Source organism: Ambystoma mexicanum, chromosome 1q (genome assembly GCF_040938575.1).
Source record: "Ambystoma mexicanum isolate Mex_15411 chromosome 1q, UKY_AmexF1_1, whole genome shotgun sequence".
In the NCBI taxonomy this organism is placed as follows: domain Eukaryota; kingdom Metazoa; phylum Chordata; class Amphibia; order Caudata; family Ambystomatidae; genus Ambystoma; species Ambystoma mexicanum.
This window is the reverse complement of record NC_090922.1, coordinates 480,904,946-480,928,337: the sequence shown is the minus strand read 5'-3', so window position 1 is coordinate 480,928,337 and position 23,392 is coordinate 480,904,946.

Below are 23,392 nucleotides of genomic sequence, written 5' to 3'. Positions count from 1 at the left end.
TGCGGCCTAGGGGAGTTGTAGGAGTGTCAGGAAGGGGAAAGGGCCGAAACCCCGTCAGGCAGACATTAACCCCTGTTTCTTCTCTGCCCGCAGACATCTCACTCTCCAGATTAAGATCACAGTAAGGAGGGGGCCCTTCCAGGGTGGTGCCAAAGACCTGCGAGTGACTTTGGAAGGTTCAGAGAACGCCCAGACCAGACCCGCGCCTCCGAGGGATTCAGGTGAGCGTTACAGAACGCGAAGCCTACCACAAATATCCCACCCAGGCGCAATGGAAACCTCGGATACAGACCAATTGGCCCAATTGCTTGGGGAGCTGAGGGCCGAGGTACATGCATCTCGTCAAGAAACAAATGCCTTACGAAGGGAATTGATCGTTTCCAAAGAGCGAGCGGACGACCTGGCCAGGCAATTGCTACAAATTCAAGCTGGGCAAGCACCTTTGCCTACCTCGGGAGGGAATTATCCACTTACAACCTCAAGCAATCCGGTGCAGATTAATCTGCCAGGGAATGTGCCCCTGGCTCCACCAGAACGTTTCTCAGGTGATCCTAAACGCTACGCAGTATTCATCAACCAATGCCGCTTGCACTTTTGGTGTAGACCCGCTGCATTCCCAACTGACCAAGCTAAAGTAGCATTTGTACTTTCCTATCTTAGTGGCAATGCGGCTGATTGGTCCATTCCTTTAGTGACACAGGATGATCCGGTCCTCCAAAACTTCCAAGACTTTCAGGCCAGTATGGAAAAGTTGTTCGCACGACACTCACAAGGGCAGGCCTTGGACAATGAACTCCTATCGCTAAGACAAGGTAACCAAGATCTCCTGGCGTACATAGCATCTTTTAACAGACTGGTGGTTGAAACCAGGTGGCCAGAAGACAAGAGGATCACGCTTTTCCACAGGGGGCTACGTGGAGAACTTAAAGATGTCTTAGCACAGGTGGTAAATCCTCCGCAAGAGTGCTCCGATTATATCGACCTAGTAGTTCAATTAGATCATCAACTACAGAACAGAAAGGCCGATCGCTCCAGATTTGAAACCCGGACGTTCTCAAAGACTCAAAACCCTGCTAAAGGAAATGATTCCGTGGAACCCATGCAGATAGGCATCGTGAAAGGAACTTTAACTCAAAAGGAACGAGAAAGGCGAAGACAGTTACAGCTGTGCCTCTACTGTGGGAAGTCTGGACACTTCCTTCGAGATTGTTCAGTGAAACCGGTCAAGAAAGCCTTGGGAGCTTCCGATAAGGATGCAAAACAACAAGAATCGGGAAACGACCTCGCCCGGCAAGCGTAGAGGTCCGCTTGCCGAGCGTAAAAACCAGTTCCTTGACCTCGCATTTCGTACTGCCCATGGTCCTCATAAACCCCGACCAAACAAATTGTATGCATGCTATTAAGGCATTCATTGATAGCGGATCAATCGGTAACTACGTGGATCAAGATATGGCAGTTAGGATGAATCTTCCTTTATGTCCTAAATTGGTAAAAGATGTAATCACTACAGTGGATGGTACAGAAATAGTTTCCGGACCAGTCTCTCACACCACCGTGGAAGTGACGCTGCTCTGCCAGGACGGACATCGGGAAGGAATCGTGTTTGATGTAATCAAGGCCCCGCAGTTTCAAGTAATTCTAGGAGTTCCTTGGTTGGAAAAACACAATCCTCAGATCGACTGGCGAGCCAAGGTAATCCGGTTTCCAGAGTGCGCCCAAACTTGTTATTCTCGGCCCGACATCAGGCTGGCAGCCGTCGCTTCCGAGAACCTCCAATTGCCTCCTGAATACCAAGGGCCTCATTACACGGTAGGCGGTGAGCCATGGCGCTATTAGCGCCATGGCTCATGCCGGTAAAATACCGGCACCGCCTTGGCGGAAAGGGGATTTACCGCCCCACTCCAAGGTTGGAGGGGCGGTAAATCCCCTTTCCGCAATTGCCCTTCCCCATTCCCATTTCTGCCCCATAGGGCTCTATGGAAATGGGGAAGGCGCTAATTACGCCACCGCAATTTTGCGGTGCCGTAATTAGCTCCGAGGTCCCTTAGCGGGTTGGATTTTAACGCATCCTCCAACCCGCAAAGGGACCTCGTAGTACGGCGGTAAGGGTTAACGGTCACCGTTGCCATTAACGGTGACCGTTAACCCTTACCGCCGTCCGTGTAATGAGGCCCCAAGAGTTTAGTGATGTCTTCCAGAAAGATCAGGCCAACACCTTGCCCCCGCACAGATCATACGACTGCCAGATAGACCTGATACCCGGATCCACTCCACCGTGCAGTAGAATATATGCTCTTACTGAGCCAGAAAATCTTCACCTCAGACAATACTTAGACCAGTACCTGGCTAACGGATTTATTCGTCCCTCAAAATCTCCAGCTTCTTCAGCTTTGTTCTTCGTCCCGAAAAAGGAAGGTGACCTGAGAACGTGTATAGATTACCGCGCCCTGAACCAGATTACAGTCAAAAACAGGTATCCGCTGCCTCTGATTCCCGAACTATTGGACCAAGTAAAAGGCGCCTGCATGTACAAAACTAGATCTCAGAGGAGCTTACCACTTGGTACGAATCAGGGAGGGTGACGAATGGAAGACGGCCTTTCGCACAAAATACGGATTATTCGAGTATCAAGTAATGCCTTTTGGACTATGTAATGCACCGGCCGCCTTCCAGTTCTTTATGAATGACGTTCTCCGAGAGCTTATTGATGTTTGTGTAGTCGTCTACATTGATGACATCCTGGTATACTCCTCCTCAGAAGCTGAACACCGACGACATGTCACCGCAGTTTTGCAGAGGCTTCGCCACCATCGTTTATTTGCTAAGTTGGAAAAGTGTACCTTTCATGTAAAGGAAGTCGAATTTTTGGGGTTCATTTTGTCACCCAACGGTGTTCACATGGACACAAGAAAAGTGGATACTATCACCAAATGGCCGTCTCCGACTTCGGTAAAAGGAGTACAGAGCATGTTGGGCTTTGCTAATTTTTACCGAAGGTTTATCCCCGAATTCTCTCGAATAGTCCAACCTATCACGGCTCTCCTAAAAAAGAACAAAAAATTCGAGTGGACTCCAGAGGCCGAACAAGCCTTCCAAGATTTGAAAGCCAAATTTATTTCTGCTCCAGTCCTGAAACATCCTCGTCCAGAACTTCCTTATATCGTCGAGACCGACGCATCTAGCCTTGCAATGGGGGCAGTTTTGTCACAAAGAGATCCTGAAACACACCAATTACACCCTGTGGCGTTTTGGTCCCGCAAATTTTCGGCCCCGGAAATCAACTACACAATCACGGACAAGGAACTTCTGGCAATCAAGTCCGCCTTTAAGGCCTGGCGGCATTATCTCCTAGGAGCCCGGCATACTGTCACTGTAATTACTGATCATCGTAACCTCCAATATTTGAAGTCAGCCAAGGCCCAATCTTCAAGACAACTCCGTTGGGCTTTATTTTTCGCGGAATTTGATTTTGTGATTACGTTTCGGCCGGGCGTCAAAAACGGAAAAGCTGATGCCCTTTCATGAATAGGCGTTAACGAACTCGCAGCTAATCCAGAACCAGTACCCATAATCCCCGAACAAAAGATTTTGGGAGTCATCAACACAATGTCTCTTGACGACATTAAAAGGAAGATCAAGCAAATAATAACTCCCGAAGATTCCTTGACTTGGCTGCAGAAAGGAAAGGATTTTTCGATAGATCAAGATCTATTATACTTCCAAGGCAGACTTTATTTACCGTGTGATGACTTACAGAAACAGGTCATCACCTGCTATCATGATTCCTTAATAGAGGGACATCCGGGTGTAGCCAAAACCTCCGAAAAAATTAAAAGACATTTCTGGTGGCCATCCTGGAGAAAGGATATCAAAGACTTTGTGGCCTCATGCGGCATCTGTGCACAAAACAAGAGCCAGAGAGAAAAACCAGCCGGGCTACTGCATCCGATAGACATTCCACCGTGCCCTTGGCACACCCTCTCAATGGATTTTATCACGGATTTACCCCCTTGTTCCGGATATAATACAATTCTAGTAATTGTTGATCTTTTTTCAAAGATGGCTCATTTTGTTCCACTGAAAGGATTACCCACAGCTTCCATTCTAGCCCGAGAATTCCTTGAAAACATCGTTCGCTTGCACGGGTTCCCTTCAGTCCTAATCTCTGATCGAGGGAGCCAATTCATTTCCCATTTCTGGAGAAGTTGTTGTCGTCTTGCACAAATTGACGTGCGACTCTCTACCAGCACCACCCTCAAACTGACAGGCAGACTGAGAGGACTAACCAAACTCTCGAACAGTATCTTCGTTGCATGTTACAACAATCAGAGGGTACTTGGAGGGACATTCTTTGGATTGCTGAATATGCGTACAACAACTCAATACATACCGGAACAGGTAAAACCCCTTTCTTCCTGTTGTATGGGGTTCACCCTCGGACCTCTAATTTAGATCCGCCTCAAGATCTCGGAACACCCGCTGTGGACCATCTTCATGCGACCATAACTCAAACATTTAAGGAAGCCGTCGCACACCTTCAACGAGCCAAAGAGTCTTATAAGAAAGGTGCTGATCAACATCGGAAAGAGGCCCCTCAGTACCAAGTAGGAGACCAAGTCTGGCTGTCTACTAAACATCTGTCTCTAAAAGGACCACGCACCTTCAATCCAAAGTACTTAGGGCCCTACATGATCACGGCTGTGATAAATCCTGTGGCGGTTAAATTAGAATTGCCCACTCGAATGAAAATACATCCTGTTTTCCATGTTTCACTCCTGAAACCTATGCAACCCGGAACCCGTCTGACTAAACCTCCAGAGCCAATCCAAGTAGACGGAGAAAACGAATACGAGGTTCGGAACATCTTGGATTCTAAGTTTTTCAAGTCAAAACTGTATTACCTGATTGATTGGAAAGGGTATGGCCCCCAGGAGAGATCTTGGGAACCTTCAGAAAATGTCCATGCTTCTCGTCTAATCAGAAAATTTCATCGGACCTTTCCCAACAAACCAAAGCCTCCGGGGAAGACCAATTTGGGAGGGGCCTTGAGGGGGGGGTGCTGTCATGACCACTGCCTCCAAGGTGTCAGACCTAGCCCAACATCCTTGGAAGCAGGGTCATGACCCTTATTCCAGGCACAAGCCGGCCCCCGTAGGGGCCTTTTGGACCTTGTCCTGGCGCCAGCGGCGCCAGGCTCATGCTCATAAAGGGACCCAGTCCCGGCACTGGAAGCGCCGGGCTCATATAAAAAGGATTGGTGCTTGGGTGGACTTACCTCCTGCAGACCATGCTGCTTTCCTACCTGCAGGATGAACTCTTCATCCAATCCTGCTGGGACTACTTTAACTGCTGGGTGGGGCCAGCACCACTCCCAAGAATTACATACTGGAACTCTTTTCTTACCTCTGAAAGCTGTGGAAGAAGACGCCTAAGCACTACTGAAGGCTATTTAAACCACACCCGATTGGTTTCACGTGCTTCGCGTTATTCTGCAATAGCAGCAGGACGCTCACCGTGTCAGCTCCAGCTGATCTTCTTCTTCTGCACCTGAAAACAGGAAAATCTTCAACTTACCTTCCTGAATCCAGCTCCAGCCTTCCGCGACATCTGAAAAGGAAAACGAGAACATTAGAGTAGCACGAGAAAGTACCAGAGCTGCTCTTACCACCTTCCGGCGCCTTCCAAGGCCTCGTGCCGCGATTCTTCGTTCTCCAGCCATCTGCAACTACAAAGAATACAGGTTAGCGATAACTCTGTGATATCTGCTTACCTGTGCCACGGTTTCCGCGAGCTCCGTTCAGCGCCATTTGTCCGCACCTGTAAAATACAAGAAGGACATTATTAGAGCTCAGGACTCCATTTCTACTCACGTGCCTTAAGTGGTGATACCTGTCCATCCTCCGGCACGATCCTTCTGCATCAGTCTTCATCGCCGATTGCACCGCGACCTGAAAGAAAGGGGAAAAAGACTTTTAAAAGTGCATTTAACTTCAGATGAACTTTTTACTTGCCTGCAAAAACTCCGGACTTCTCCACTTACCGGATCAGCATACCGGACCTGCAAAGAGGCAAGATTCTGAAAGGACAATAAAAAGACTCATATAAGGCACTCACCGTTCGTGCAGCTAACGACGGTCTTGCCTTCTGGACTCTTCCTCCGCAATAAAAGGCTGAAATATCGTCCAGTGAAGTAACTGGCTACAGCACCCCTGCACAGACGCAGGATGGAGAGCGCCGCTTTTACCTACCTAAGGTGAGCACGTGCGGCCTAGGGGAGTTGTAGGAGTGTCAGGAAGGGGAAAGGGCCGAAACCCCGTCAGGCAGACGTTAACCCCTGTTTCTTCTCTGCCCGCAGACATCTCACTCTCCAGATTAAGATCACAGTAAGGAGGGGGCCCTTCCAGGGTGGTGCCAAAGACCTGCGAGTGACTTTGGAAGGTTCAGAGAACACCCAGACCAGACCCGCGCCTCCGAGGGATTCAGGTGAGCGTTACAGAACGCGAAGCCTACCACAAATATCCCACCCAGGCGCAATGGAAACCTCGGATACAGACCAATTGGCCCAATTGCTTGGGGAGCTGAGGGCCGAGGTACATGCATCTCGTCAAGAAACAAATGCCTTACGAAGGGAATTGATCGTTTCCAAAGAGCGAGCGGACGACATGGCCAGGCAATTGCTACAAATTCAAGCTGGGCAAGCACCTTTGCCTACCTCGGGAGGGAATTATCCACTTACAACCTCAAGCAATCCGGTGCAGATTAATCTGCCAGGGAATGTGCCCCTGGCTCCACCAGAACGTTTCTCAGGTGATCCTAAACGCTACGCAGTATTCATCAACCAATGCCGCTTGCACTTTTGGTGTAGACCCGCTGCATTCCCAACTGACCAAGCTAAAGTAGCATTTGTACTTTCCTATCTTAGTGGCAATGCGGCTGATTGGTCCATTCCTTTAGTGACACAGGATGATCCGGTCCTCCAAAACTTCCAAGACTTTCAGGCCAGTATGGAAAAGTTGTTCGCACGACACTCACAAGGGCAGGCCTTGGACAATGAACTCCTATCGCTAAGACAAGGTAACCAAGATCTCCTGGCGTACATAGCATCTTTTAACAGACTGGTGGTTGAAACCAGGTGGCCAGAAGACAAGAGGATCACGCTTTTCCACAGGGGGCTACGTGGAGAACTTAAAGATGTCTTAGCACAGGTGGTAAATCCTCCGCAAGAGTGCTCCGATTATATCGACCTAGTAGTTCAATTAGATCATCAACTACAGAACAGAAAGGCCGATCGCTCCAGATTTGAAACCCGGACGTTCTCAAAGACTCAAAACCCTGCTAAAGGAAATGATTCCGTGGAACCCATGCAGATAGGCATCGTGAAAGGAACTTTAACTCAAAAGGAACGAGAAAGGCGAAGACAGTTACAGCTGTGCCTCTACTGTGGGAAGTCTGGACACTTCCTTCGAGATTGTTCAGTGAAACCGGTCAAGAAAGCCTTGGGAGCTTCCGATAAGGATGCAAAACAACAAGAATCGGGAAACGACCTCGCCCGGCAAGCGTAGAGGTCCGCTTGCCGAGCGTAAAAACCAGTTCCTTGACCTCGCATTTCGTACTGCCCATGGTCCTCATAAACCCCGACCAAACAAATTGTATGCATGCTATTAAGGCATTCATTGATAGCGGATCAATCGGTAACTACGTGGATCAAGATATGGCAGTTAGGATGAATCTTCCTTTATGTCCTAAATTGGTAAAAGATGTAATCACTACAGTGGATGGTACAGAAATAGTTTCCGGACCAGTCTCTCACACCACCGTGGAAGTGACGCTGCTCTGCCAGGACGGACATCGGGAAGGAATCGTGTTTGATGTAATCAAGGCCCCGCAGTTTCAAGTAATTCTAGGAGTTCCTTGGTTGGAAAAACACAATCCTCAGATCGACTGGCGAGCCAAGGTAATCCGGTTTCCAGAGTGCGCCCAAACTTGTTATTCTCGGCCCGACATCAGGCTGGCAGCCGTCGCTTCCGAGAACCTCCAATTGCCTCCTGAATACCAAGGGCCTCATTACACGGTAGGCGGTGAGCCATGGCGCTATTAGCGCCATGGCTCATGCCGGTAAAATACCGGCACCGCCTTGGCGGAAAGGGGATTTACCGCCCCATTCCAAGGTTGGAGGGGCGGTAAATCCCCTTTCCGCAATTGCCCTTCCCCATTCCCATTTCTGCCCCATAGGGCTCTATGGAAATGGGGAAGGCACTAATTACGCCACCGCAATTTTGCGGTGCCGTAATTAGCTCCGAGGTCCCTTAGCGGGTTGGATTTTAACGCCTGCAAGAAGCAGGCGTTAAATCCTCCAACCCGCAAAGGGACCTCGTAGTACGGCGGTAAGGGTTAACGGTCACCGTTGCCATTAACGGTGACCGTTAACCCTTACCGCCGTCCGTGTAATGAGGCCCCAAGAGTTTAGTGATGTCTTCCAGAAAGATCAGGCCAACACCTTGCCCCCGCACAGATCATACGACTGCCAGATAGACCTGATACCCGGATCCACTCCACCGTGCAGTAGAATATATGCTCTTACTGAGCCAGAAAATCTTCACCTCAGACAATACTTAGACCAGTACATGGCTAACGGATTTATTCGTCCCTCAAAATCTCCAGCTTCTTCAGCTTTGTTCTTCGTCCCGAAAAAGGAAGGTGACCTGAGAACGTGTATAGATTACCGCGCCCTGAACCAGATTACAGTCAAAAACAGGTATCCGCTGCCTCTGATTCCCGAACTATTGGACCAAGTAAAAGGCGCCTGCATGTACACAAAACTAGATCTCAGAGGAGCTTACCACTTGGTACGAATCAGGGAGGGTGACGAATGGAAGACGGCCTTTCGCACAAAATACGGATTATTCGAGTATCAAGTAATGCCTTTTGGACTATGTAATGCACCGGCCGCCTTCCAGTTCTTTATGAATGACGTTCTCCGAGAGCTTATTGATGTTTGTGTAGTCGTCTACATTGATGACATCCTGGTATACTCCTCCTCAGAAGCTGAACACCGACGACATGTCACCGCAGTTTTGCAGAGGCTTCGCCACCATCGTTTATTTGCTAAGTTGGAAAAGTGTACCTTTCATGTAAAGGAAGTCGAATTTTTGGGGTTCATTTTGTCACCCAACGGTGTTCACATGGACACAAGAAAAGTGGATACTATCACCAAATGGCCGTCTCCGACTTCGGTAAAAGGAGTACAGAGCATGTTGGGCTTTGCTAATTTTTACCGAAGGTTTATCCCCGAATTCTCTCGAATAGTCCAACCTATCACGGCTCTCCTAAAAAAGAACAAAAAATTCGAGTGGACTCCAGAGGCCGAACAAGCCTTCCAAGATTTGAAAGCCAAATTTATTTCTGCTCCAGTCCTGAAACATCCTCGTCCAGAACTTCCTTATATCGTCGAGACCGACGCATCTAGCCTTGCAATGGGGGCAGTTTTGTCACAAAGAGATCCTGAAACACACCAATTACACCCTGTGGCGTTTTGGTCCCGCAAATTTTCGGCCCCGGAAATCAACTACACAATCACGGACAAGGAACTTCTGGCAATCAAGTCCGCCTTTAAGGCCTGGCGGCATTATCTCCTAGGAGCCCGGCATACTGTCACTGTAATTACTGATCATCGTAACCTCCAATATTTGAAGTCAGCCAAGGCCCAATCTTCAAGACAACTCCGTTGGGCTTTATTTTTCGCGGAATTTGATTTTGTGATTACGTTTCGGCCGGGCGTCAAAAACGGAAAAGCTGATGCCCTTTCACGAATAGGCGTTAACGAACTCGCAGCTAATCCAGAACCAGTACCCATAATCCCCGAACAAAAGATTTTGGGAGTCATCAACACAATGTCTCTTGACGACATTAAAAGGAAGATCAAGCAAATAATAACTCCCGAAGATTCCTTGACTTGGCTGCAGAAAGGAAAGGATTTTTCGATAGATCAAGATCTATTATACTTCCAAGGCAGACTTTATTTACCGTGTGATGACTTACAGAAACAGGTCATCACCTGCTATCATGATTCCTTAATAGAGGGACATCCGGGTGTAGCCAAAACCTCCGAAAAAATTAAAAGACATTTCTGGTGGCCATCCTGGAGAAAGGATATCAAAGACTTTGTGGCCTCATGCGGCATCTGTGCACAAAACAAGAGCCAGAGAGAAAAACCAGCCGGGCTACTGCATCCGATAGACATTCCACCGTGCCCTTGGCACACCCTCTCAATGGATTTTATCACGGATTTACCCCCTTGTTCCGGATATAATACAATTCTAGTAATTGTTGATCTTTTTTCAAAGATGGCTCATTTTGTTCCACTGAAAGGATTACCCACAGCTTCCATTCTAGCCCGAGAATTCCTTGAAAACATCGTTCGCTTGCACGGGTTCCCTTCAGTCCTAATCTCTGATCGAGGGAGCCAATTCATTTCCCTTTTCTGGAGAAGTTGTTGTCGTCTTGCACAAATTGACGTGCGACTCTCTACCAGCACCACCCTCAAACTGACAGGCAGACTGAGAGGACTAACCAAACTCTGGAACAGTATCTTCGTTGCATGTTACAACAATCAGAGGGTACTTGGAGGGACATTCTTTGGATTGCTGAATATGCGTACAACAACTCAATACATACCGGAACAGGTAAAACCCCTTTCTTCCTGTTGTATGGGGTTCACCCTCGGACCTCTAATTTAGATCCGCCTCAAGATCTCGGAACACCCGCTGTGGACCATCTTCATGCGACCATAACTCAAACATTTAAGGAAGCCGTCGCACACCTTCAACGAGCCAAAGAGTCTTATAAGAAAGGTGCTGATCAACATCGGAAAGAGGCCCCTCAGTACCAAGTAGGAGACCAAGTCTGGCTGTCTACTAAACATCTGTCTCTAAAAGGACCACGCACCTTCAATCCAAAGTACTTAGGGCCCTACATGATCACGGCTGTGATAAATCCTGTGGTGGTTAAATTAGAATTGCCCACTCGAATGAAAATACATCCTGTTTTCCATGTTTCACTCCTGAAACCTATGCAACCCGGAACCCGTCTGACTAAACCTCCAGAGCCAATCCAAGTAGACGGAGAAAACGAATACGAGGTTCGGAACATCTTGGATTCTAAGTTTTTCAAGTCAAAACTGTATTACCTGATTGATTGGAAAGGGTATGGCCCCCAGGAGAGATCTTGGGAACCTTCAGAAAATGTCCATGCTTCTCGTCTAATCAGAAAATTTCATCGGACCTTTCCCAACAAACCAAAGCCTCCGGGGAAGACCAATTTGGGAGGGGCCTTGAGGGGGGGGTGCTGTCATGACCACTGCCTCCAAGGTGTCAGACCTAGCCCAACATCCTTGGAAGCAGGGTCATGACCCTTATTCCAGGCACAAGCCGGCCCCCGTAGGGGCCTTTTGGACCTTGTCCTGGCGCCAGCGGCGCCAGGCTCATGCTCATAAAGGGACCCAGTCCCGGCACTGGAAGCGCCGGGCTCATATAAAAAGGATTGGTGCTTGGGTGGACTTACCTCCTGCAGACCATGCTGCTTTCCTACCTGCAGGATGAACTCTTCATCCAATCCTGCTGGGACTACTTTAACTGCTGGGTGGGGCCAGCACCACTTCCAAGAATTACATACTGGAACTCTTTTCTTACCTCTGAAAGCTGTGGAAGAAGACGCCTAAGCACTACTGAAGGCTATTTAAACCACACCCGATTGGTTTCACGTGCTTCGCGTTATTCTGCAATAGCAGCAGGACGCTCACCGTGTCGGCTCCAGCTGATCTTCTTCTTCTGCACCTGAAAACAGGAAAATCTTCAACTTACCTTCCTGAATCCAGCTCCAGCCTTCCGCGACATCTGAAAAGAAAAACGAGAACATTAGAGTAGCACGAGAAAGTACCAGAGCTGCTCTTACCACCTTCCGGCGCCTTCCAAGGCCTCGTGCCGCGATTCTTCGTTCTCCAGCCATCTGCAACTACAAAGAATACAGGTTAGCGATAACTCTGTGATATCTGCTTACCTGTGCCACGGTTTCCGCGAGCTCCGTTCAGCGCCATTTGTCCGCTCCTGTAAAATACAAGAAGGACATTATTAGAGCTCAGGACTCCATTTCTACTCACGTGCCTTAAGTGGTGATACCTGTCCATCCTCCGGCACGATCTTTCGGCATCAGTCTTCATCGCCGATTGCACCGTGACCTGAAAGAAAGGGGAAAAAGACTTTTAAAAGTGCATTTAACTTCAGATGAACTTTTTACTTGCCTGCAAAAACTCCGGACTTCTCCACTTACCGGATCAGCATACCGGACCTGCAAAGAGGCAAGATTCTGAAAGGACAATAAAAAGACTCATATAAGGCACTCACCGTTCGTGCAGCTAACGACGGTCTTGCCTTCTGGACTCTACCTCCGCAATAAAAGGCTGAACTATCGTCCAGTGAAGTAACTGGCTACAGCACCCCTGCACAGACGCAGGATGGAGAGCGCCGCTTTAACCTACCTAAGGTGAGCACGTGCGGCCTAGGGGAGTTGTAGGAGTGTCAGGAAGGGGAAAGGGCCGAAACCCCGTCAGGCAGACGTTAACCCCTGTTTCTTCTCTGCCCGCAGACATCTCACTCTCCAGATTAAGATCACAGTAAGGAGGGGGCCCTTCCAGGGTGGTGCCAAAGACCTGCGAGTGACTTTGGAAGGTTCAGAGAACGCCCAGACCAGACCCGCGCCTCCGAGGGATTCAGGTGAGCGTTACAGGATGCCCAGGTGGACGAGGCCGAGGAGGAAGAGGAAGAAAACATTTTCTTTGTTTCCAGTGTGGGGATCCTGAAGGGGAAGAACAGGAGGCAACCGAGGTGTGTGGTGGAGGTCATTCACTCGCCGGTCCCAGTGCTGGTGGACACGGCAGCCTCGGTCAATGTGATGGCCCGGGGGCACTATGATGCCCTCGACTCGCCCCCAAAGCTACTCACGCCAAGAGCCCGCATATTTGCGTTTGGAGTACTGGAACCAATACCGCTGGATGGTGCCTTTGTGGCGAAGGTGGAGCATGAGGTCTCGCAGATCAAATCCCGGTTCTATGTGACGCCCGTAAGCAACAAAACTCTGCTGAGCTGTGCCGCCGCCGAGTCTCTTGGAATTGTCAGTTTTGCATACTTAGTATACCTCGAGGACATCAATGATCTGCTCGACAAGTATGCCGCCCTCTTCAATGGCATTGGAAGGATGACCGGTGACCCGGTAAGGTTGCACATCAATGACTCTGAGCAGCCCATCTCCCTGAAACACCGCAGGGTACCGTTTCATCTGAGGGAGCAGGTTGATAAGGAGCTGGACAACCTGGTGAATCTCGACATCATCAAGAAGGTGGAGGGCCCGACCCCCTGGGTGTCCCTGATTGTTGTGGCTAGGAAGCCCAAACAACCTGACTCTGTCCGGATCTGTGTAGATTTGAGACTGCCCAACAAGGCCATTAAGAGGGAGCGGCATCTCACCCCCACCATCAATGACATTATTGCGGAAGTACAAGGGGCTCGGTTCTTTTCCAAACTAGACCTCCGAGCGGGCTATCATCAGGTCGTCCTCCATCCTGAGTCCAGGTATATCACCACATTCACCACTCACCGAGGACTATACCGGTACAAGAGACTGAGCTTCGGGTGTCATCGGCTGCAGAGGTCTTTCAGAATATTATTCGGGGCGCCCTCGCAGATCTGGAGGGTGTCCTAAACATCAGCGATGACATTTTGGTGTTCGCAAAGACCGAGGTAGACCATCTGAGAAAGCTGGGAAGACCTTTGAGAGACTGCAATCGCTAGGCCTCACCCTTCACAGGGACAAATGGTAGTTCCTGCGCCCTTCAATCGAATTCTTCGGTTTTGTCTTCAAGGAGGGGGGGGTGTTGCCGGACCCGAGGAAAGTCCAAGATATTAAGAAGGCACAGCCCCCGAGTTGGTGTCTGACATGAGGAGCTTCCTCGGCATGGTAACCTACTGTGGGCGTTTCATCCAAAATCTCGCCTCTAGGTCTGAACCACTCAGGGCTCTGACGAAGAAGGAGTCAGCCTGGCACTGGGGCCCGCTCGAGCAAGCGGCCTTTGAGGACATTAAGGGCGCCCTGACAGCTGAGGACACCATGGCGTTCTTTGACCCGGCGCTGACGTCAGAGATCGTTGTGGACGCCAGTCCGTTTGGCCTGGGTGCCGTGCTGACCCAGGTGGACCGGGACGGGAGTATCCAGCCAGTGGCCTATGCCAGCAAAGCGCTCTCAGAAACTGAACAAAGATACTCACAGATCGAGCGTGAGGCGCTGGCGGTCCTCTGGGGCTGCAGACGTTTTCGGCTTTATGTCTTGGGGCGTCCAGTGACGGTGGTGACAGACCACAAGCCCCTGCTTCCCATTCTGGCAGTGTCATCCTCGAAGCCACCGGCCAGAATCGAGAGGTGGATGCTCGCTCTTCTCGAGTATGGAGTCACCCTGGTGTATCGGCCGGGGGCCAACAATGCGGCGGACTATCTCTCCAGACATCCGGGAGTGCGTGGCGGAGATGAGTATGACACCTGTGCGGAAGAGGCTGAGGATCACGTCCGAATGGTGGTGGAGACGGCCACGCCGAACGCAATGCCCCTGTCAGAACTGGAGGCGGCAGCTGCCGAGGACAAGTGCTTCCAGATCCTAAAGCACTCCATGCAGGAGGGCTCCTGGAAGTCTGTCCTGGAAGCTTTGGCGGGGCGGACCCAGGAGGCCAAGACAGGACTTGAGCAACTATGGAAGGTCAAGGAGGAATTGTCCCTCTCAGCATCGGGCCTGCTGCTCCGAGGTGACCGGATAGTGGTCCCCCAGTCCAAAGTAAAGGATGTGATCACCTTGGCCCACCATGGACACCAGGGCGCCGCAAAGACCAAGGCCAGGCTGCGGCTGAAGGTCTGGTTCCCCGAGTTTGAGCGGCCTGTGTATGGTGCCAGGTGGTATCTCCTCTTCAGCGAGAGCCGGCCATCGAAGCAATGCCCCGAGGCACGCGACCCTGGAGGTCGTCCATGCAGACTTTGGGTCAACGTCCATAGGCACCCATTTCCTTGTAATCGTCAACGAATATTCACGGTATCCGGAGGTGGAGTTTGTGGAGTCGGTGGCCTTCGAGCACGTGGTTGTGGCCGTGGAGAAAGTGTTTGCGGCCTATGGGTTCCCCCACACCTTTTGCTCGGACAACGGGTCGCCGTTCGAGAGTGAGCGGTTCTCTGAACTCATGGAGAGCTGCGGGGTCCAGCATAGGAAGGTGTCCCCGTTGTGGCCCTGGGCAAATGGAGATGCTGAGAGACTGATGCAGATGCTCAATAAGACATTCAGGATCGCCCAGGGATAAGGACAGCCACTCCAACGAGCCCTATACCAGTTCCTGCGGGTGTACCGCACCACCCCACATGCATACACGGGGATCGCTCCGGCTGAGGCCCTGTTCAAGCGCTGCCCCAGGGGTCTATTACCCGAGGTCGGGGAGAAGAAGCCCGGGGTGATTGACAATCAACAGGTCGAGGTAGACCGGTGGGTGAGGATTGAGCAGGAGAACCTGCGAAGGGGTCTCTGCCCCCAGCGGCTCGAGCGGGGGGACGAAGTCCTCATCCGTAATCGACACCCCCATGGAAAGCTCTCGCTCCCCTATAAGCCGGAGCCATTGGACGTTGTGGCTGTAAAGGAGTCCATGGTGACGGCCTCTAACGGATGATCTGCCGTCACCCGGAATGTCAGCTTCTTTAAGAAACTGGGTGATCCAAGAACTGAACCGCCACTGGAGCCGGACTTAATGGAGGTACCGGAAGACGGAGGAGTTTCCTCCAGCACACCTGAGTCCCCTGTCCGGGGGACGTCTGCAGAAGGACTTCCCGTGCCGGAGGTAAGCGGGAGGTACCCCCAGAGGGCTGGGCGAGGGAAACCCGCTTACCTCAGTGAATACGTGCTGGGACAGTTGGTTGGTCAACCTGAGTGAGGGGATCCGGGTGGCTGACATTAAAGGGGTTTTGGGCAAGTGTGGCGTGAAATGTAATAGTTAATTGTTTTAGTGGATTGCAGTGTATATTAAAAGCATTTGTGTGTCCTCCCGAAAAAGGAGGAGTGTGGCGCTGCCCCGTGACGGGATGCGCACGCGGCGGCGTGACGTTGCACGCCGCAGCGTGCTGTATAAATAAAAAGGGCGTTCCCGGCCGCGGCCGAGCGACCGGGAAGCCCGAACTGTAAGGACGTGTGTCGAGTGTGGTCCTTACAGGGTGGGGGCTTACGGGACCGCATGGGGGCCAGTACAAACCCCAACAGGGCCCTTATAACGGCTCTTAAACACCTATGAGAGTGCAATACTGTGCCTTGGAGGGAGTGGTGAGACTACAGAATCCCGTAGATACCTCCTTCTGGGGGCACATTGGGTGGTGGCTGGATCAGTGCAGTCCCTGGCAGATTGCTGAGTCCACAAGTTCTACTTTTATTCCTTCACTTTTATTTGCTCATGAGCACGTTCTTTGTGCATTTTTCCTCGCTTAGCTTTTTACCCCATTTTTTAAATGGGTGGGGGGGTCTGCCCAAACCCTCACCTCTAGCTCAGACACTCATATACTCTCTCTCTATACCCAACCCCGCCCCACCACCTACCCCCGCCGCTCCCCCCACACACACACACAAATTGACATATTTAAAAACAAATTTGGTAAAAAGCAAAACGAGGAAAAGTGCATGAATAAAGTGCACACGAAGAAATGGATTTCAATAAACAAACATGTTATGCACATATGTGAACATTATTTTAATTGTCGTCCTTTATTTATTTGCAAAAGGGAGGTGGCATTTTTACTCATTGCTTAAAAGTCAGAGATATGTTTTTACATATGAATCTTTTCTGTGTGACTAGGTTCAAAGCCGAAATAAAACCTCAACATACAATTAAGCAGACAGGCCAAGGGACAAGGGAAATAGAAACACATGGGGCCTCATTACGACCCTGGTGGAACGGGTTAACGGGCTCCGCAAAAGGAGGCGGACCCGTTAAACCCGTTCCGCCACATTACGAGGTCCCCTCGTGGGACCCGATAAGGACGCCTGGTAGGCGTCCTTACCGGGTCCCGCGAGGGGAAGAGGGAGCAAAGAACGGGCCACTCGTAATCGGGCCGTTGTTTGCTCCCTAACCCATTCCCATTCAGCCCTATGGGGGCTGAAATGGGTTTGGGGAAGGTCCGGGCCCGGGTTCCTGACGGGAGGCATTACCAGGCCCTCCAAACTCGGAATGGCCAGGTAATTCCCCATTCTGGGAACCCGGACCAGGATGCGATTTCGGCGGCAGCCATGCCGCCAATAGCGGCATGACTACCGCCGAGGTCGTAATGAGGCCCATGGTATTGGTAGTTTCCCCATATTTTAAATGAAACAAAAAAATGAAACAAAAAAAGATTAAAGTGCAGATAAAACATGATCACTTCCCCCAAAGGCCTCATTTAGGGGTTCATTACGAGTCTCCAAATACCCCTAATTGTACCATCCACCCAATTATGGGCTGGGCTGAATACCGCCAGTGGTATTCCTTTGGAATACTGCCGAGGTATTACAAGTGGACTTTCAGCAGAAAGTCTGCCTATCTTTACCTCTGCCTACCAAGTGGATGGAAAAAAAGTTGCCCCAACGTTTTTTTATACTTTTTTTTTACTGCAGAGAAGGTAAGCACAGGAGTTTCCCTTCAAGACAGTACGCATGTTTTGAGAATAGGCCATGGTAAGGGAGTGGAAAGGTGTGCATCGCTGATACCTCCTCTCACTGCTTTACCTACGTAATACATTAAAAGTTCAGAATGTTCCTTTTTGTCTATTACAAAATATACAGTAGTGGTATAAATCAAAAAGCAAAACAAAAGAGATGATGGCTTAAAGGTTTAGAATTAATCTTATCCCCTGGCATAGCTCTGGGCAACCCTCAAGACCATCATCCTTCAGCCTGCCAAGCCATTACACAGAGGGGAAGACCATATGCAAATAAGCCTTGGTCCCATCCCAGAGGAGCAATCCAGCCCACAATGCTTGGACACATCCCTTCTGCACGAGACTCAAGCATCTCCAGAGATGGTATACATCAATACTGTACATCATCTATTTGCACCTTCACACTGAAGGTGGGAAAGGCTAGAACACAATGAATGAAACAAATACATTTTATGGTTACCACTGGCTTATGTGTTATCCTTGCAGAGGTACCACCTGTGCCAGGGTTAAACTCTGAATTAGGTGAGTCTTGTGGCAATAAGCCACGAGGTGGTGGGCGAATACCGCCCCAGGTAACGGGCCTTAACGGTGCCCCGGGGGCATTACCTCAGGGAGGTATTGGCCCGCCACCTCGTGGCTTATTGCAATTAGTACACCGGCCCGTTAGACTGGGGTACTAATTGCTTTTTTTTCTGTTCCGAACCACGTTTCGGAACAGGAAGGGGGAGGGAGGAAAGGCTGGGGGAAAAAAAAAATATTACCTGTGTCCCCGGCAGGGGACGAAGGAAGCATCCAGCCATGGGGAGTCTCGGAGCGGGGATTGCCCCGTTTCGAGCCTCCTCATTGGCTGAGGGGCTGCCACGCCCCTCGCTGGAAACTGGGTAGCCGGCACGCACAGCGTGGACGGGAATACCGTGTGGTATGGCACGCAAATGAGCCAATCACCACACAGTATTCCTGTTCAGCCGCGCGTGCCGGGTACTAATGTGAAATAACACTGGCAAAGTTGGTAACTGCCGACAGCAGAATTTTTCACTCAAAATCCACCCAAGTCCTATAAAGCCCCTTTGTGTTGCTAAATAAATATGTCCAGTACTCTCCCATATTTTAATGTGTAAATAAAGACTGAGTGACCGATTCAGAGCTCATGATAAAAAGTGTGTAGATGTACATGATTCTCTACTCCAGTTTCAAGCACCACAATTCGGAAGTGGGGAGAAGTATTGGAGGGGAAATGCTCTGCTTTCCACCAGCAAAAAGTGCTTAAATCACTCATTGGGGTGGGGTAACATGTGCTCCAGTGGCATTGCGAGCATTTCACAAAAGTTACTTTTCGATTTTATGAAGTTTTTCTTAAACTTTCATTAAATTAGAAAGGTGGTGCTACAGTCTAAGAAAATCTCTATTTATAAGTGAATAAGTGTGCAGTTTAGTTTAACAGCACCTCAAAAGTGCTGTATTTTAACTCCTTTTTGTCATGCTAAACCAGTGCTGTTGGGAGGCGAATCCCCTCCATGTTGCTGGCCTGATGGTTGCTAGGGCTGTTGTCAAGCCGTAAATCAGGCACATGCAAAAGCTGAGGCTTTCCTGTCCCTGCACCACATTCTTTCTTTATCAGAATATGGTGTCTGTAAGTAAAGTTCATGGAATGACACTTTCTTACGTTTGCACTCACCTCAGAATCGGCCCCACGGGCACCGCTGTTTTTGTAAAACATGCTTTATTCATGTGAAGCAGGGAAGTGTAAACATGGTCTATAGAAATGGGATCTGTGTGAAAAGAGCAAGGAAAAAAGCCCGAGTCCCAAAAGACCACATTTTTGTTTTCTTCTTTTTCCCCATTTGTCTGCATATATGAGGAGACCCCCAGCAAGCCCCCACCTTACCGCTATACATTTTTTATTGACTTTACCCCCCCCACATTAAACGGCCTTGGTAGTAATGGTAAAGTTGCTGTTTCCATAGGAAGAGCACTTTTTCGACGGCTTATATCTTCGCTCTCCCTAGACGAATCCTTACCAAACTTTGCAAAAAAAAGTATATGGCCCATTCTGAATTGTTTCACAAAGTTTGGTGATGTTTGGTCCAGTGGGAGCAAAGTTATAGGGGGGGGTTCCAAAATGTATTTGTTTCTTATAGACTGAATGGGGAAAAAACTTTGCTCACGCCTACAGCCCAAACCGCTGGACAGATTTTCACCAAATTTGCCGCAGGAGCAGCGGCGTGGTGAAAATCCGTTCAGTAGTTTTTTCAAAAAGTAGGTCACAAAAAATTAGTGATATCTATGTCCGGTCCGCGAACACACTTCCCTGTTCGGTCCGCGGACAGTGTCCTGATTGGCTAATCGGCTTGCGTCATGTCCGCGGACATGCGACATGTTCGCTGATTGGATGGTGAGGAGCGTGAAGTGCGTCAAATTTTTGGAAATGCCCACCATCTTGGATTCACAGACAACGGCCGATGTCTGCGGACATCGCTGTAAAATCATATGAAAAAACACAGCATTCCACTTGTCAAACTTATCAAATAATTTCTGGGGAGGTGAGGGGTGATGAGGATGGGATGGGATATGGCTGCAAGAAGCAAAAAAAACGGATGTTTTTTGCTGCAATAGTCCGCGAACATCAATGACATCTGTGATGTCATCTTTGATGTCCTGTGTGTTAGTTTTAGCGGTATCAGGTAATATTATCCCCATATATATGGTCGCCGTACATAATATTGCCGGGAAAAGGTTGTGGCAATATTATATGGGTGACCATATATATGGGGTTAGGGGCAGCCAAAAAAAAAGGGTTTGGGGGTTGCGCGGGTGTCCTCCGCATGTTCCATGCAATAATGTCCTCACAAAAAACGGCCATTTTTCGGCGATATTTTTGCATGGCGATATTTTTGTGGGGACATTATTACATGGAACCATTTTAGCAGTGCACGGTGGGGGCGCGAGTTATGGTTGCTTAGCTTACCATTACTGGTGAATTTCAGGGGTTTTTCGGTTTTACTTGGAACCATAAGGTCCCTTTAACAAAGTTTTTCATTGAATATATATATATAGTCTTTTTGGGTGTTTCCGCAGAAATGTAAATGAAGGGACCTGATTCACAACCATTTGTGCTGGTGCTCATCAAGACATGCCCTGAGCATCTCACTTTTGCTCCTGCTTCCTCATCGCTGATTCACAAAGCCTAAAACTAGAGCAAATCTCAAGCTGCCTCTTACCAGGGAGACTACTGCCCATTCGCCATCCTGTCAGCCTACATGTAAGGCCTGGCCTAGACCTGGGAATGTACCTGTGAAGATACTGTTGGGGGGTGCCTGTACTTCCGCTCTCTATATGGTAGAGGATAGGCACAGAGGACCCCAGCCAAGATTCTCAAGTGGTAGCAATGGACGAGCAATCAAGGCCTAGCTTCTCAGGAGGTGATGCAGGCTGGTTCTTAAGTACAGTGTAGTCCCCGAACCCCCACAAAGGAATGTTCACACACTGTATTACTGAAAACACAGTCTTTATATAATTAATATTCAAAGGTATGTACACGATCACAATAACAATAATACTCGGAAATCAACAATGATAAATATATACAATTCTAAAGTGGTACCACCAATGTTATCAAATCTCATTAAAGTGCATCAACTGCACGGTTATAATGTCACACAGATCAATAACGAGGAAACCAGCAATAGAGATACGAAGGAACACAAGATGGTTGAAACAATAGGCAGACTACTGGCCTCTCCCGTTAGACACAGTTCTGTGTGGAGATTCCCCCACCTGGGCAACCTGTAAAATAAAGATATATAGCACAAGCCCAGTCCATATATTGTTCACTAGTCTTATTTCCTCCTATTAAGGTTTTACCCCCCCAATGTACATGGTGGAGTAGAGTTCTTCGAAGACGCGTCGAAGGATCCTTCTTGAGTGACTCCCTTTAAAGCAGGAGCCACGGATCGTCGAGAGGCGTCGAAGATGGTGAACTTGTCGTTGACGGCGGCGATGAGAAGTTCAAGGGTGCCGAGACCCCGATTTCGATCCAGGCGGTGCTCGTCAGCGACGTCCTGCGAGGATGAGGTGTGCGGGGCACCTCGGCGATAGATTGTTCAGGACCACAAAGAGTTTTGGAAGAACTGTGGCCCAACAAGGCCGTCGAGTCGTCGAAGTCTTTTTGGCCTTCAGGTGGCGGGAAACCCACCGGCGGATTCTCCTCAGCGCATTGGTCGTCCTCGACTTTCTCCGGTGGGACAAAGCGGTTGACGCTGCGGACAAGGGAGTCCTTGGATTCAAATGTTCCCAGGCAAAGGAGCGGGCTGCTCCGGTCGTCGGCGGCACGGCGTCAAGTGGTCCCCACGGCTGGGCAACGCAGCTTCGACGGGCCTCCAGCGGTTACACAAACCTGCAAACCCTGGTCGACTGCAATGGACTTCGACAGCGGCGAAGTCCGGCTGCTTTGCTTCGTTCTCCTCAGCGGTCCCGTCTCGGGTCGGCAGCCTTTCGAGGGTCTGACTTCCAGGGAGCTTCGGCGAAGGTTAGCGGGGCTAGATGGTCCCTCGGAGCACGGTAAGAGGACGCCTTACCAGGTCCTCTCTCGGATCAGTCTTCGACGGATTCGGAAGCTTTAAGATCAGCTTGAAGCAAATGCAAGAGCAAGTCTTCGTCTTCCAGCTGGGCGTCGAGGATCAGCAGTTCCAGTTATCTTAACGTAAGGACACCGCTTCTGAACGCTTCTGAACAATTTCCAGTGGTGAAAGGTCCCCAGATATACTATCTTGTCTCTCATCCACACTGCTGGGTCACTCTCAGCAGCCAATCATACAGAAGGCATTCATGCAGTCAGTCAGCCAATCAGGCACACGGTGCATTCAGGCCATCCTCCTCCCTCTCAGACACTCACAACAAGGAATGTGGATTGGGACGAGTACCCAGCCATTCATCACTACACACTGCATTCAGGCCAGTTTCGGGCAGGGCTGTCTCAGTCTTTGTCTCTCATACCAGAAACCAGACAACCACAACAAGAAGTGCATATTGGTCACACACTCCATTCACCCAGGTCCCACCCACAGGAGGTACCCACAACATACAATCACTGGGAAGGTTCCAGCTAGTCTGGCCGGGCCTTCACAACAACACCATATATGAAACTTCCACCCAACAGCCAGTCAGGGGGAAGGGCTTCCCAGGACTTTGGGAAAACAAGGTAATAGGTAATAGAAAGCAAGAGGCCACAGAGACCATCTTGTTTTCCATCAGGAATAAACTGATTCCAATGGCAGGGCCTGGGGATCCCCAAAATGGAGGATACTCAGCGCACCTGTCAAAGTCAGCATGGAGCTGCCACCAGCCCAAACCCTGTTCTGCGGGCCACCCTCAGGTGCCCAAAAACATACACTAGGGGCACAGGGTTGTATTCCCACCGATGGGTGCCGTAAGGGTATCCCACGGGTCTTTTCACCAAACCAAAAGAGAGAGAGCTGCACCGCCAGGAGTCCCACATGAACTCCTGTGCAGAAAATACGACAGAACACACGATAAAAAGGCAGTAAAGGACAAGGATACGGAGGCCCTGTCCCTCCGATGCATTTCCAGCATCACAGTCGCCCCCCCAGACTGAGGTGGAGGGTGCCTAATCTCCCACGGGA